Consider the following 15174-nt stretch of genomic DNA (forward strand, 5'->3'; position numbering starts at 1 on the left):
CTCTCTCAAATAAATAAATAAAATCTTAAAAAAAATATGTGGACCCTTTTAAAAGAAAGAAATAAGGATCATGATTCTCAAATGTTTGTTTTTTTATTACAATGTTGCTTAAGTATATATAAACATACAACCAGAGTTTCATAATTATGAAACCAAAGTACACTTACATATAAATACAAAAAAAAACTAAAGAAAAATAATTTTATCACAATTTAATGTGACAGTCTTTTCATGAATCAAATCACAGCTAAAAGAACAATCAAACTGCAATCAGGTTGACTAAGTTGGATAACGTTCTTTTACATTTATCATAATACTTTGATGACTCAATAATTTAACCATTTCTCTATTTAAATACTGTAAAATGTCCATTCCTTATTATAGCATTACTTGAGCAGAAACCAAATATAATTTGGCTGCCTCTTGGCAGAAAACATATGATTTGTATAATTATGGCTTTAACATGTTAAAATGTTAACATGTTAAAATTCAAGTTTTATTTTTTGGTGCCAATGCCCTTTTAAACACAAAGTAAATGTGGACACCAAAAGAGTGTGGCAGTCCTTGGTTATAAGGTGGGCAGGTGAGCCAGATGATCCATAGTATAGTTCTATTACTTTTTTTTTTTTTCAGTTACCATCAACATGACAAATTTTTTTTAAAAGTAAATTCTTAGAGGGCTCTTGGGTGGCTCAGTCATTAAGTGTCTGCCTTCAGCTCGGGTCATGATCCCAGGGTCCTGGGATTGAACCCCGCATCGGGCTCCCTGCTCCGCCAGAAGCTTAATTCTCCCTCTCCCACTCCCCCTGCTTGTGTTCCCTCTCTTGCTGTGTCTGTCAAAATAAATAAATAAATAAATAAAATCTTTAAAACAAACAAACAAAAAAAGTAAATTCTTAGAAAGAATGCTTAGATCTTCCACAAAATATCTATAGCCCCTACATGGGTCTGCTTAAGAAACACTGGATTTGAGATAAGCAATTTATATCTACCAGAATGGTTATAATCAAAAAGAGACAATAACAAGTGCTGGGAGGATTTGGAGAAATTAGAACCTTTATACCCTGCTGGCAGGAATGTAAAATGTTGCAAGTTTTGGAAGACTGTGTGGCAGTTCTTCAAAATGTTAAAAATAGAATTACTCTATAACCTAGCAATTCCACTACTAGGTATCTGCCCAAGAGAAACAAAAACAGATATCTACACAAAACATAAATATAGATGTTTAAAGAAACATTTTTCATAATAACCAAAAAATAGAAATAACCCAAATGTCCATCACCTAATGGTTAAACAAAATGTGGGCTATCTATACAATAAAATATTATTTACCAATAAAACAGAATAGAGTGCTGATGTGTTACAAGATAGATGAATCTCAAAAAAACATGCTGAGTTAAGAAGCCAGTAATAAAACACCACATATTGCATGATCCCACTGAAAAGACACAGGCAAATCCATAGAAACAGAAAACAGATTTAGTGAGTGCCTAGGAAAAGGAGTGGGAAGAAAGGGTTGAGGGGTAATGAAAATGTTCTAAAATTGTGGTTAAAAATGGTTACATAACTCTGTAAATGTATTAAACCCCATTCACTTTCACACATTAAACAAGTGAACTGGAGGTGTACAATGTATTAATAAAGCTGTTTTTAGAAAAGAAACATCAGATTATAAAAAGCTTTCTTCCATATAGTTAGCCCAAATGATTGGAACGCTTCTTTTTTTAATCTCCAATGCCTATATCCCTCATCCATCCACTTACCTCCCCTCTGGTAACCATCAGTTCGCTCTCTATAGTTAAGAATCTGCTTCTTGGTTTTCTCTTTTTATTTCCTTTGTTCTTTTGTTTCTTAAAATTCCACATATGAGTGAGATAATATGATATTTGAGTTTCTCTGACTTACTTTGCTCAGCATAATACTCCCTAGTTCTATCTGTGTTGTTGCAAATGGCAAGATTTCATTCTTTTTTACAGCTGAGGAATATTCCTGTGTGTGTGTGTGTGTGTGTGTGTGTGTGTGTGTGTGTGTGTGTACACACCACAACTTTATCCATTCAACCATCAATGGACACTTGGGCTGCTTCCATGATTTAGCTATTGCAAATAATGCCGCAATAAACATAGGGGCACATATATCCCTTGAATTAGTGCTTTTGTATTTTTGGGGTAAATACCCAGTAAATATCCAGTAGTGCAATTCCTGGATCATAGGGTAGTTCTATTTTAATTTTTTGAGGAACCTCCATACAGTTTTGTACAATGGCTACACCAATTTGCATTCCCACCAACACTGCAAGAGGGTTCTTTTTACTCCATATCTTTGTCAACATTGTTTCTTGTGTTTTGATTTTAGCCATTCTGACTGGTATAAAGTGGTATCTCATGTAGTTTTGATTTGCATTTCCTTGATGATAAGTGATATTGAGCATCTTTTCATGTGTCTGTTAGCCCTCTGTATGTTTTCTTTGGAGAAATGTCTGTTCAAGTCTTTTGCCCATTTTTAATTGGATTATTTGGTTTTTGGGTGTTGAGTTGTATCAGTTCTCTATATATTTTGTTTACTAACCCTTTATCAGGTATGCCATTTGCAAATACCTTCTCCCATTCAATAGGTTTCCTTTTAGTTTTGTTGTTTCTTTCACTGTGCAGAAACTTTTTTGATGTAGTCCCAATAGTTTATTTTTGCTTTTATTTCCCTTGCCTCAGGAGACATATTTAGAAAAATGTTGTTACAGCCAATGTCAGAGAGATTACTGCCTGTGCTCCCTTCAAGGATTTTTATGGTTTCAGGTCCCCCATTTAGGTCTTTAATCCATTTTTAGTTTGTTTTTGTGAATGGTGTGAGAAAGTGGTCCAGTTTCATTCTTTTGCATGTGGCTGTCCAGTTTTCCCAACACCATTTGTTGAAAAGACTTTTTCCCATTGCATATTCATTCCTCCTTTGTTGAAAATTACTTGACTGTATAATTGTTTTCTGTTCTATTCCACTGATCTGTGTCTATTTTTATGCCAGTACCATACTGTTTTAATTACTATCACTTTGTAATATAACTTGAAGTCTGGAATTGTGATATACCTCCAGTTTTGTTTTTCTTTTTTTAAGATTGCTTTGGCTATTTGAGGTCTTTTATGGTTCCATACAAATTTTAGGATTGTTTGTTCTAGTTCTGTGAAAACTGCTGTTGGTATTTCAATAGGGATTGCATAAATGTGTCAACTGCTTTGGGTAGAACGGACATTTTAACAATATTCGTTCTTCCAATCTATGAGCATGGGAATGTTTTTCCATTCCTTTGTAACATCTTGAATTTCTTTCATCAGTGTTTTATAGTTTTCAAAGTAGAGGTCTTTTCACCTCTTTGGTTAAGTTTATTCCTAGATATTTTATTGTTTTGAGTACAATTGTAAATGGGATTGTTTTCTTAGTTTCACTTTCTGCTGCTTCATTATTAGCATATAGGAATGCAACAGACTTCTGTACATTGATTTTGCGTCCTGCAACTTTACTGAATTCATTTATCAGTTCTAGTAGTTTTTGGGTGGAGTCTTCTATATATAATAATGTCATCTGCACATAGTGAGTTTTACTTCTTCCTTACCAATCTGGATGCCTTTTATTTCTTTATGTCATCTAATTGCTGTGGCTAAGACTTCCAGTATTCTGTTGAATAACAGTGGTGAGAGTGGACATCCTTCTCTTGTTCCTGACCTTAGGGGGAAAGCTCTATGTTTTTCACCATCGAGTATTGTGTTGGCTGTAGGTTTTCATATAAGGCCTTTATTATTTTGAGATTTGTTCCTTTCTAGACCGACTTTGCAGAGGGTTTTGTTTTTTGTTTTTGTTTTTGTTTTTTACCATGAATGGATTTTGTACTTCTTCAGATGCTTTTTCTGCATATATTGAAATGATCATATGGATTTTATCCTTTCTCTTATTGATGTGACATATCATGCTGATTGTTTTATGAATATTAAACCACCTTGCATCCCAGGAATAAATCCCACTTGACTGTGGTATATGATTTTTTAAATATATTGTTGGATTCAGTTTGCTAATATTTTGTTGAGGATTTTTGCATCTATATTCATCAGAGATACTGGCCTGCAGTTCTCTTTTTTTGTGATGTCTTTATCTGGTTTTGGTATCAGGGTAATGCTGGCTTCATAGAATGAATTTGGTTTCCTTCCTGTTGTATTTTTTGGAATGGTTTGAGAAGAATGGGTATTAACTCTTTTTTCAGTATTTGGCAGAATTTGCCTGTGAAGCCATCTGGTCCTATACTTCTGTTTGTTGGGAGTTTTTTGGTTACTGATTCCATTTCATTGCTGGTGCTTGGTCTGTTCAAATTTTCTATTTCTTCCTGCTTTAATTTTGATAGGTTACACATTTCTAGGAATTTATCCATTTCTTCTAAGTTGTCTAATTTGCTGGCATATAGGTTTTTATAATATTCTGTTACAATTGTTTGTATTTCTGTGGTGTCAGTTGTTTCTCTCCTCTTTCACTGGTAATTTTATTTGAGTCCTCTCTCTCTCTTTTTTTAGTAAGTCTTGCTAGAGGTTTATCAATTTTGTTGATCTTTTCAAAGAACTAATTCCTGGTTTCATTGATCTATGATTAGAACCCTTCCTAATGAGATCAAAACTTAAGTGAATATGTGAGCCAGTTAAACCTTGATTTCTTCTATGGGACACTGGCTATAACACTGAAGTTTACTTTGAAAAATGCATGTTTTTTTTTAAATCGACCAATCTACCATAATAGGAATATTCTATATTAAAAAGTATGTTAATACCACCCTCTTTATGGACAAAGACAGCACAAAAAATGATGTATGCTGTTATTTGTTAGAAGAGTTTGAGTTCCCTGAATCATAAAAAAAAGAGGTGTAACTGAGATAGAAAGTAAATTTAAAGAGATCAAATTTTTTATGTTAGTCACCATACAGTACATTAGTTTTTGATGTCGTGTTCCATGATTCACTGTTTGTGTATAACACCCAGTGCTCCATGCAGAATGTGCCCTCCTTAATACCCATCACCAGGCTAACCCATCCCCCCACCCCCCTCCCCTCTAGAACCCTCAGTTTGTTTCTCAGAGTCCATCGTCTCTCATGGTTCATCTCTTCCTCCGATTTCCCCCCCTTCATTCTTCCCTTCTTTCTCCTAATGTCCTCCACGCTATTCCTTATGTTCCACAAATAAGTGAAACCATATGATAATTGACTTTTTCTGCTTGACTTATTTCACTTTGCATAATCTCCTCCAGTCCCATCCATGTTGATGCAAAAGTTGGGTATTCATCCTTTCTGATGGCTGAGTAATATTCCATTGTATATATGGACCACATTTTTATCCATTCGTCTGCTGAAGGGCATCTCGGCTCTTTCCACAGTTTGGCTATTGCAGACATTGCTGCTATGAACATTGGGGTGCATATGGCCCTTCTTTTCACTACATCTGTGGCTTTGGGGTAAATACCCAGTAGTGCAATTGCTGGGTCATAGGGTAGCTCTATTTTCAATTTTTTGAGGAACCTCCACACTGTTTTCCAGAGTGGCTGTACCGACTTGCATTCCCACCAACAGTGTAAGAGGGTTCCCCTTTCTCCACAACCTCTCCAACATTTGTTGTTTCTTGCCTTGTCAATTTTTGCCATTCTAACTGGTGTAAGGTGGTATCTCAATGTGGTTTTGATTTGAATTTCCCTGATGGCTAATGATGATGAACACTTTTTTCATGTGTCTGTTAGCCATTCGTATGTCTTAAAGAGATCAATTTAACTCAATAACCATAGGTAGGTTTATTTAAATTTTTTTTTACTAACTGGCACAGGAATGAGTACATTTGCAAATTGCTTATGAATTGTTAATAATTCTAAAAGCTTCGGTTCTAAAGTTTTAAAAGCCTCCCATGATTTCCATAATGTAGTAAAGTGTCTTGCTTGACTCACTATCAATAACATTTAAGTAAAACAGAAATGCATAAAATAATAGCAGTAATAACGACCATTAATATCACTTATGGCCCACATCTTCTTCTTCAAAATGAACACACACTTTAGTTTCTTAATAATTAATTTGTTGAAAAAATACATTCTAAGTCCTTTGAGTTCTGGTGTATTGGGCTGCTGGGAAAGTTAAGGGGAAACCAAGCAGGCAGTACTCTACTAGAACCCCATTCTTACTTCATCCAGAGCAATCCCATTCTGTTTTCTATATTAGAGTTCTTCCTAACTTCCCTTCAGAAATAAATAATTGACAAAGCTTCAGGAAAAAAGTTTAGAAAATCTTTTATCTAAAAAATCTGAATCTTTAAAGTTCTATGACTATGATCATGCATTTGCATAAAGCAATGTGCTAAACTAATCTCTGCAGCCCAGGACACGAATAAGAAGGCATTATTACTTCCAATCTACAAACTGAAAACAGATTTAACAACTTGGTCAAAGTCACATGGGTTGGAAATGTGAAACAAGATCAGAATCTAGATCTGTCCATCAATATACCATGCTACTTCATATTTTAATCTTATCCCGCTGCATTATTATGTACTTTTTGATAAAACAACAGAAAGAAATTACAAAAATGGTAACAGCACATACTCTGAACCTCTTGGAAATTTCTCAAATTTAGATTATTAGTATTAAGCTATGAAGATATTTACCCAGAAATGACCATATTACCTTACTACAGAAGTAAAATACTTAAAAATAAACTGCTCTTGGTCACAAACCATTCTGCAGGCAATACAGTTCTATAAATAATAGTCTCCATTTAAAAATTATGTAGTTCAAGGTCATTGCTGCTATTTATTCCTTTTAAATAAGAATCAGAAATACAGACCTAATAGTTTCTGCTTAATTCTTGAGTGCTCTATAATTATTCAGTGATGGACCAGCTGATAACTAAGAATTAAATCATGAAGGTGACATCACAGTATTACTTGTCACACTATGGTGACAATATGTCATCAGCTCCAAACAAAATTGTGAGGTTTGTCACATATCATTTCTTAAAGGAAGTGGTAAAATATGGCCAGGACTGCATTGTAGCTTTGAGAGGCTGACAATGAGGTAATACTACAAAACACAACTAACTAATTTGTGCAGTTAAACTATTTTTTTTAACTGTGGTAGAATACACAACATACAAGTTAACATTTAAAACAATTTTAACCATTCAATTCAGTAGTGCTAGGTACATTTACACTGTTGTACAACCAATCTCCAGAACTCTTTTCATCTTATAAAACTAAAACTCTATACCATTAAACAACAACTCTCTAATTCTCCCTCTCTCAAGCCCCTAGCAACCATCATTCCTATATTAGTTCAACATGTTTTTTTTTGGTAGAGTCTTTAGGTTTTGTCTATATATAAGATCATGTTATTTATGAATAAATTTTATTTCTTCCTTTCCAATTTTATTTCTTTTTCTTGCCTAATTGCTCCTGCTAGGACTTCTAATACTATGTTGAATAGAAGTGACAAAAACAGGCATACTTGTTTTATTCTAGTTCTTAGGAGGAAAGGTTTTCAGTTTCATCATTGAGTATGGTGCCGGCTTTTGGCTTTTCTATATATGGCCTTTATTATGTTGAGCTAGTGTCTTTCTATTCACAGTTTGTTGAGTGTCTGTATCATAAAAGGGTGTTGAATCTTGTCAAATGGTATTGTTGCATCAACTGAGATGATCATGGTTTTTTTTTCCCTCCATTTTGGTAATGGGTTATACTACATTGATTGATTTTCATATGTTGAATCATCCTTGCATGCCAGGAATAAATCCCACTTGTTCATGGTATATAATCTTTTTTTTTTTTTTTTAAGATTTATAAGAGAGAGAGAGAGAATGCAAGCAGGGGGAGGAACAGAGGGAGAGACAGAGAGAAAATCCCTGCTGAACATAGAGTCCAACACAGGGCTCAATTTCACAACCCTGAGATCACCTGAGCCGAAATCAAGAGTCAGACGCCTAACTGGCTGAGGCACCCAGGCGCCCTGTTGTATAATCTTTTTAATGTGCTGCTGAATTCTGTTTGCTAGTATGTTGTTAAGGATTTCTGCATCAATATTCATTAGGGATATTGGTCTGTAGTTTTCTTGTAGCTTCTCTGTCTGGCTTTGGTATCGGGATAACACTACCCTCACAGAATGAGTTTCAAAGTGTTCCTTCCTCTTTAATTATTCAAAAGAATTAGAGGAGGATTGGTATTAATTTTTCTTTCAATGTTTGGTAGACTTTATTAGTTAAGCCATATGCTCCTGGGCTTTTATTTGTTGGGAGGTTTTTGATTACTGATTCAATCTCCTTACTAGTTCTAGGTCCTGTTTCATCATGATTTAGTCTTAATAGATTGTATGTTCTAGGAATTCATCCATTGCATTTAGATTATCAAGCTGTTGGCATATAATTCTTCATAATACTCTCTTACAGTCCTTTTTATATCTATAGAATCAGGTGTAATGTCCCCTCTTTCACTTCTGATTTTAGTTGAGTCTTCTTTTTTTCTTACTCAATGTAGATAAGGTTAGTTAATTTTGTCAATCTTTTTGAAAAACCAACTCTCGGTTTTGATGATTTTCTCTGTTATTTATCTACTCTCCATTCCACTTATCTCTCATCAAATCTTTATTATTTCCTTCCTTCTGCTAGCTTTGGTTTTTCTAGTTCCTTAAGGTATAAAGTTAAGTTGTAAATTTGAGATTTTTATTTTTTAATGTAAACATCAACAGCTATACATTTCCCTCTTAACAAAATTTTCACTGTATCCCATTAACTGTATCCCATTTTGGCATGTTGCGTTTCTGTCATTTATTTCAAGATATTTTCTAATTTCCTTGTGATTTCCTTTTTTGGCCTTTTGGATGTTTAAGAGTGTTTGTGTAATTTCCACATAGGTGTGGGTTTTTCTGTTTTCCTTCTGCTACTGATTTCTCACTTCATTACATTATAATTGGAAAAAATACTTTGTATGATTTCAGTTTTTAAAAATTCATTAAGATTTGTTTTTTGGACTAATATATGGTCTACCCTACAAAATATTCCATGTGCACTTAAGAAAAATAATGTATCTGAATCAATATTCATCAGTTATATTGGTCTGTACTTTTCATGTAGTGTCTTTGCCTAGCTTTGGTATCTGGGTAATACTGCCCTCACAGAATGACTTTGAAAGTATTCCCTCCTCTTCGATTTTTTGGGAGAGTTGGAGGAAGACTGGTATTAATATTTATTTCAATTGATTGGTATTAATTTTTCTGTCGTTAGATAGAGTGTTCTATATAATACTTCTATTCAGTCCAATTGGTATATAGTGTTGTTCAAGTTTTCTGTTTCCTTATTGATTTAAATGGTTGTCCTAAGTTATGCATGTTTAGTGCAGCAATAATTTGTTTATATGGTGTAAGGTAGAACATTTAATGCTAATGCTATCCCCCCTTCCCTGCTTACAAACATATAAAAGCTAGCAGGTCCAGGATTCTAAGCTTCCTGTGTATTCCTTACTCCACAAGATTGCTGAAATCACCAAATATCATTTGTGCCTTCCTGAGGAAGAAGAGAGGCACTGGAGAAGTACATCCATTTTCTTATATCTTTGATCCTGTGTATGTTCTTTGCACTGCTTCTGGGCTGATTCAATAACAAGTTAAAGTGCAAGTAACTTTGGCCAAGTATGAGATACCATTCTTGCTAATATTTGAAACCAAGACCAAGCAGCCCAATCGACCTCAAAGAGTTTCACCAACATCACCTACAAGCCCTCTTCAATCTCCACTGTGAGCCCATAATCACAAATTATAATGTGCAGCTCGTTTACTGGTACTGAAGTAATGCTCACTCCCACATCAAAGGTAGCTGGAGCACTAAAAAGAAAGACAATCACAGGATACCCAATAATTGTAAAGTGCGAGAGAGATTGCTGGCTAATCACCAAGCTTTTTTGCCTTTTTCCAGGGGACATGACTGGACTATATTTCCTTTGGAGTTAGGTGAGGCCCCGAAAAGCCAATGATGTAGGTATAGGCTGAGTCTGAGGCCCTGAGAGCCAGAAAAGCCAATGATGTAGGTATAGGCTGAGTCTGAGTCTGATATAAGTTTCAGTCTGAGCCAGCAGGCTCAAGACCCAAACACAGCCAATTATTCGGCTTGAGTCCAAAGACAGAAAACGACAGAAGTGCCCACTCTGACAGCCAGGCAGGAGGAATTACCTCTTCCTCACTGGAGGGTCAGCCTCTCAGTTCAATTCAGACTTTCAGTGGATTGGATGAACGCTACCTGCACTGGGGAGGGCAATCTGCGTTACCCAGCCTATCATTCAAACGTAACCTCATCCAAAACCACCCTCACATACACACCCAGAATAATGTCTAAGTACCTGGGCACCTCGTGGTTCAGTCGAGTTGATACATACAACTAACTGCCACAACCACACACTCCTCCAGAATGCCGGCAGCCAGAAACCATGTTAGGTCTCTGGGATATTTTCATTTTCTGTTTATTTATTTCTGTTCATTACCTTAACTAACACATACTTTTGACTAAAACCCGGTATTTTTTTTTCTAAGTCAGAAAAACCTAGAAACAATGAAAAGACCTCAAGCAATACAACAAAAAGTAGAGAAAGAACCATAACAGCAGAAATAATAGTTGAAAATGCAACTTTCTGGCAGTTCAGACACCACAGTACTATAAAACATTCCAAGGAGCCTGGATCTGATCCTACAAAGTGAGAAACTACTGAAGTTCTGAGATTAATGAAAGGAACAGAGCTGAAATCCTGGATATAAAAGTATTATTTGAGTTATACACTAAGGTCATTTTCAAAATCATGTTTATATAAACATTAGAATGATACATTACTTATGTATTTAGGGTTTATACTACCTCTGCATAGTTCCAAAAAGAATAGCTCAAGGCATCGTGCAAAACACAAAACAGACAAAAATATAAGCCTGCTGAGGACTGGAACTCCTTCTCATTTCTGTATTCACAGTACCCAGGAGTGCTGGCACATGATGACTAGGAACAGAAACACGTTTATAGAATGAATGAGAGAATGCATGCATGAATGCATGAATGAATGCATGAGTGCCTAAGTGACAGGGAAAAAAAGAAAATAGATGTTACTAGGCAACCAACTGGAATGAGTTTGTTGTTGAGGCAGCACTGCAGCAATAAATTTAGTGAAGGGTTTCTACTCACTCAGAGAACAGCCAGAAATAAAGGGAGTTTCACTGTCTACAGAAGTCTACAAGATCCTTAAAGAGAAAAATCCTACTTTAGAATTAACTGCTAGAAAAATTTATGGACTAAATCCTTCCATAATAGATGTCTGTAACTACGGTTTTGAGAGAAAAATAGTTATGTAAACACTTCTAACACTGGTCCTCTAAAGTTTGTTAGGACGTTGGTAAAACTAACACAATAAAAGCATTTCTAGAGAGAAGAGAAATAATGGTCTAGAAAGTTTGCATTTTATGATCTAATTTAATATGGGAAAATTAAAATTCTACTCTACATCTATGAAGAAACATCTCTTATTATGAGTTATTTCAGAATCTTGTTACAGACTGCATTTTAACAACCCAACTAATAATTTGCTAGAAAAGATAGTAAACAGAAAAATCAGATTAAAAGGTTTTATATTACCATATCACAAAATAAAACGGGACAGATTCTCACCAAAATTAGAGGGCATTCTGTGTAGCACATAGAAAATTCACTTTGAAGGATCACAGGAAATCCAAGGTGGGGAGGTAGGAAACAGTGGCATCTTAGAAGGCAGCCTTCTTCCAAAGACGCTGCAAGACTCCATTTGAAATGCAGCTATTTTCTTACAAAAGAAACTAGCGTGCTTCAGAATGAACTGCACCAGGGATTTGTTAATTTTGTGATGGCTGATGTGTCCAGAAATTCAGGGGAAGTCAGCCAGTAGATATTAACATTCATCATTCACAGATTCATTTAACAAATATTTATGACTGCCAATTACATGCCAGGAATTATGTCAGACACTGAATTTACCGTAATTAGTGAAACATACATAGCCCTCGATCTCAAAGAGCTTATAGTCTAGGATGGAAAGCCAACATTGAAAAATTAACCCACGTATTACATGTAAACCATAGTAAGTGACAGAAAAGTAAGTTCGTTCTAAGAGTTGGTAGTTGGGGAACTGAATTTACATGGTAGGGGAAAGGTCAGAGGAAGCCTCCTTGAGAAAGTTACATTTAAAGTGTGATGGAGGGGCGCCTGGGTGACTCAGGTGGTTAAGCGTCTGCCTTCGGCTCGGTCCTAGGATCGAGCCCCGCATTGGGCTCCCTGCTCTGCGGGGAGCCTGCTTCTCCCTCTCCGCCTCCCCGTGCTTATGTTCCCTCTCTCACTGGTCTCTCTCTGTCAAATAAATAAAATCTTTAAAAAAATTTTTTTAATTAAAAAAAAATTTAAAAAAAAACAAAAGCTAGCCAGGGACTCCCAAATCTTATCCACAGCTCAAAAGTCACTCCTTAATTTCAAATCACTATCCATCTTCAAGGATGTCCCAAAGTTTTCCTAATTTGAACTTAGTCTTTCCTCCCAAACCTGCTTCTCTAGCTCCTGAACACTCTTCCTCCATTAACTAACTCTACCTCCAGTCAAGTAAACCAGTCAAGTTACTTTGCCATTACCTTAAGATTATTCTTTCTCATGAATCCCTTATGTCATTGGTAGCTGAACACACCTGGGCATTTCTTAAATGTCCTGTTCTATCCCCAAGCCATAGCCTGATTTAGGAATCTATCATTTCTGAAGTAGATTAGCGAACTCCCACTTTGCCTCTTCATTTCCAGTCTTGCCAATCTCTAAATCTTTCCTCCACCTTCTCTCTACCATGAGTTTTCTAAAACAAGTCTCATTTTACTGTTTATAAAAATGTACAGCAGTTCTCTGCAGTTCTCAGCATAAATTCTGTCCTTTTAAGACTCATTTCTTTCACTTCCTTCAACATTCACCTACGTATGTAATACATTAATACTGCTCTGTATGCTGTATCTTATAACCGAGATGCCTTTCTGCTGTTCATTTCCAATGGCTGACTGAGGACTCACCCAACACTGGTATGCCTCAAAAGTACAGTTTGAAAAATAACTATTTTTAAAGTTTTAGTTGTCCTGCAGTTTCAGGAGGAACTCAACTACAGAATGATATAATAGAAAGTACACTGAACTTGGCACCATCACATCAAGCTCCTAGTTCTATTATTAAAAAGGCAAGAGGTTAAAACTGCCTGGGGCTTGTTTTGTTTTTCATTTGTCAAGTGAAAGGGTCAAACTAGATGATTTAAAGGTCCATTAAAATTGACAATTCTAACTTTCTAATTAAGAGCACTAAAACTTAGGAGGCCCTGAAAAGCAGTAAGGCTAACTTATAACACTGTTCAATTTCTAGAGATCCATCAACATACTTACATGGTTCATACATAATAATTAACTTTATCAACTAGATAATATAGATTATCTTGCTCTAAGGCTTTGGGGATAGGTCTAAATGATATTGGAAGATCAAACCAACTAAATGTGAAGGCAGAAATGTAAAGTGAAAAGAGGCCAATTTACAATTACCAATGGAAGGCTACCTAGAGTGATTAAATGACCTAGAGTGATGTCAAAATTTTAAAAGCAAGCAAAATCTTAAGACTAGATCAGGGTTTTGATGGCTTTAATGAACCAAAAAGTTTCAAAATAAAATAACTTTTTTTCTAATTTGTGACCCCATGGTCACTTTCTCTCTCCCCCTTCTGAGCTTTGTTGCCACTTGCTTTTTTTTTTTTTTTTTTTTTTTTTTTATCCCAAGCAAATGCCTCCTCCTTGTTGCTCCGGTGATGCTATAAAAAAAATCAGCTAAAGTGTCTCATTGATCGTAAACAGGCTTTAGGCGATAATGAGTCTATAGTAATTAGGGCTTCACTGGATTCAACCCAACCTTCCCGCTCCCTCCCTGACGGCGCACACCCGGCTCCAAGCAGCGCATCTAGGGAGTGGCCAGGAATTACAGGCCACCCTGCTAAGAGGGTTGGGTCTCTTCGCCTTCACAGAGGCGAGGATTGCATAAACTGAGCGTTTTTTGGTTTTGTTCACGTTTTCGTGAAAACTGCGAGGGGGGTGAGCCGCGCCCAGACACGCCCCGGCCTTCCGTACACCCCTCGGGAGCGCGCGCCCGGGCTCGAGCTTGGAACGGGGCTGAAATGGTAACCGCTGGAATAACGGACTCGGCTCCCTGGGGCCGCTCAAGCCCTCGGGGACAGGTCGGGATGGAGAAGGCACCAGTCTTCCCTGCGCCCCAGCCCCAGCCCCAGCGCAGCGGGTGGGCACAGCAGTTCCAGAGGACCCAACGGAACCGGCGTGACATCAACTCCCGCCACCCGTGGCTGGCTTTCCTCCTCCCGAGGCCGGGAGAGCCCACCCAAGAACCTCGCTCGGGTCACCTCCATCCCCGAACTCAAAAGCCAGTCCCTCACCCGGCCCCAACCTGTTCAGCCTGGCGGGCCGCCAAAGAAAGGGGTGTAGAAGCCCTGGGCGTAGAAGCAATGACTCTCATTCCTCACCCTAGCCCGAGCGCGAAGAGCAGCAGGAAAGTGGCCTACTGCCTACGCACCTGTCTTGCGGGCCCGTTTTCGGCAGTGGCAGCTCAGATGTCCGAGTCGCTGCCACTTGGTCCCCGCGCTTCCCCAGACCAAGCCCACCAGTGGCCGCTCAGCAGCGACTGCTAACCGCGCATGCGCGTGCGGCCGCAGGCTGGGAGGAGGCGGCGGCCGGAGGCGCGGGCCGCGCGCACCTGCACCAAGGGGCTCAACCGCCGCGGAGGGGCGCTGCTGGGCGAGGCCTGCGCGGACTTGCCGAGCCCGCCGTAAAGCGCGCCCTTGGGGCCCGCGCCAGCTCCGCCGGCCGGTAGTGGGGTGGACGGGTCTCCTGGACCGGCAGGGCACGAGTTCTTCATTAGCCCGAAGACTTTTTCCCCCCGAGGAGCACCTGTCCTCTGCACTCAGAGGGGTTCTGCCTGCTATTGCGCATAAATGGGTCCTGAGTTTTATATAAACCACGTTTCTGAACAGTTCCCACTTAGTACCCCAGGCTTTTCATAGAATTCTGTATGTTAAGAGACGGGAAGTAGGGGCGCCTGGGTGGCTC

General features: G+C 37.8%; 1 protein-coding gene across 1 annotated transcript in view; it reads right to left on the reverse strand.

The window, feature by feature from the left end:
- Positions 1-14798, reverse strand: part of CLGN (calmegin) — a 53954-nt gene extending 39156 nt beyond the window's left edge. Inside the window, exon 1 of the mRNA XM_025874227.2 lies at positions 14642-14798. The gene's annotated coding sequence lies outside the window, so the exon portion shown is untranslated. The remainder of the gene's footprint in view (positions 1-14641) is intronic.
- Between the last annotated feature and the right edge of the window lie 376 nt (positions 14799-15174).

This window comes from Callorhinus ursinus, unplaced genomic scaffold (genome assembly GCF_003265705.2).
Source record: "Callorhinus ursinus isolate GAN/ISIS: 27379988/994484 unplaced genomic scaffold, GSC_fseal_2.0 scaffold4, whole genome shotgun sequence".
Lineage (NCBI taxonomy): Eukaryota > Metazoa > Chordata > Mammalia > Carnivora > Otariidae > Callorhinus > Callorhinus ursinus.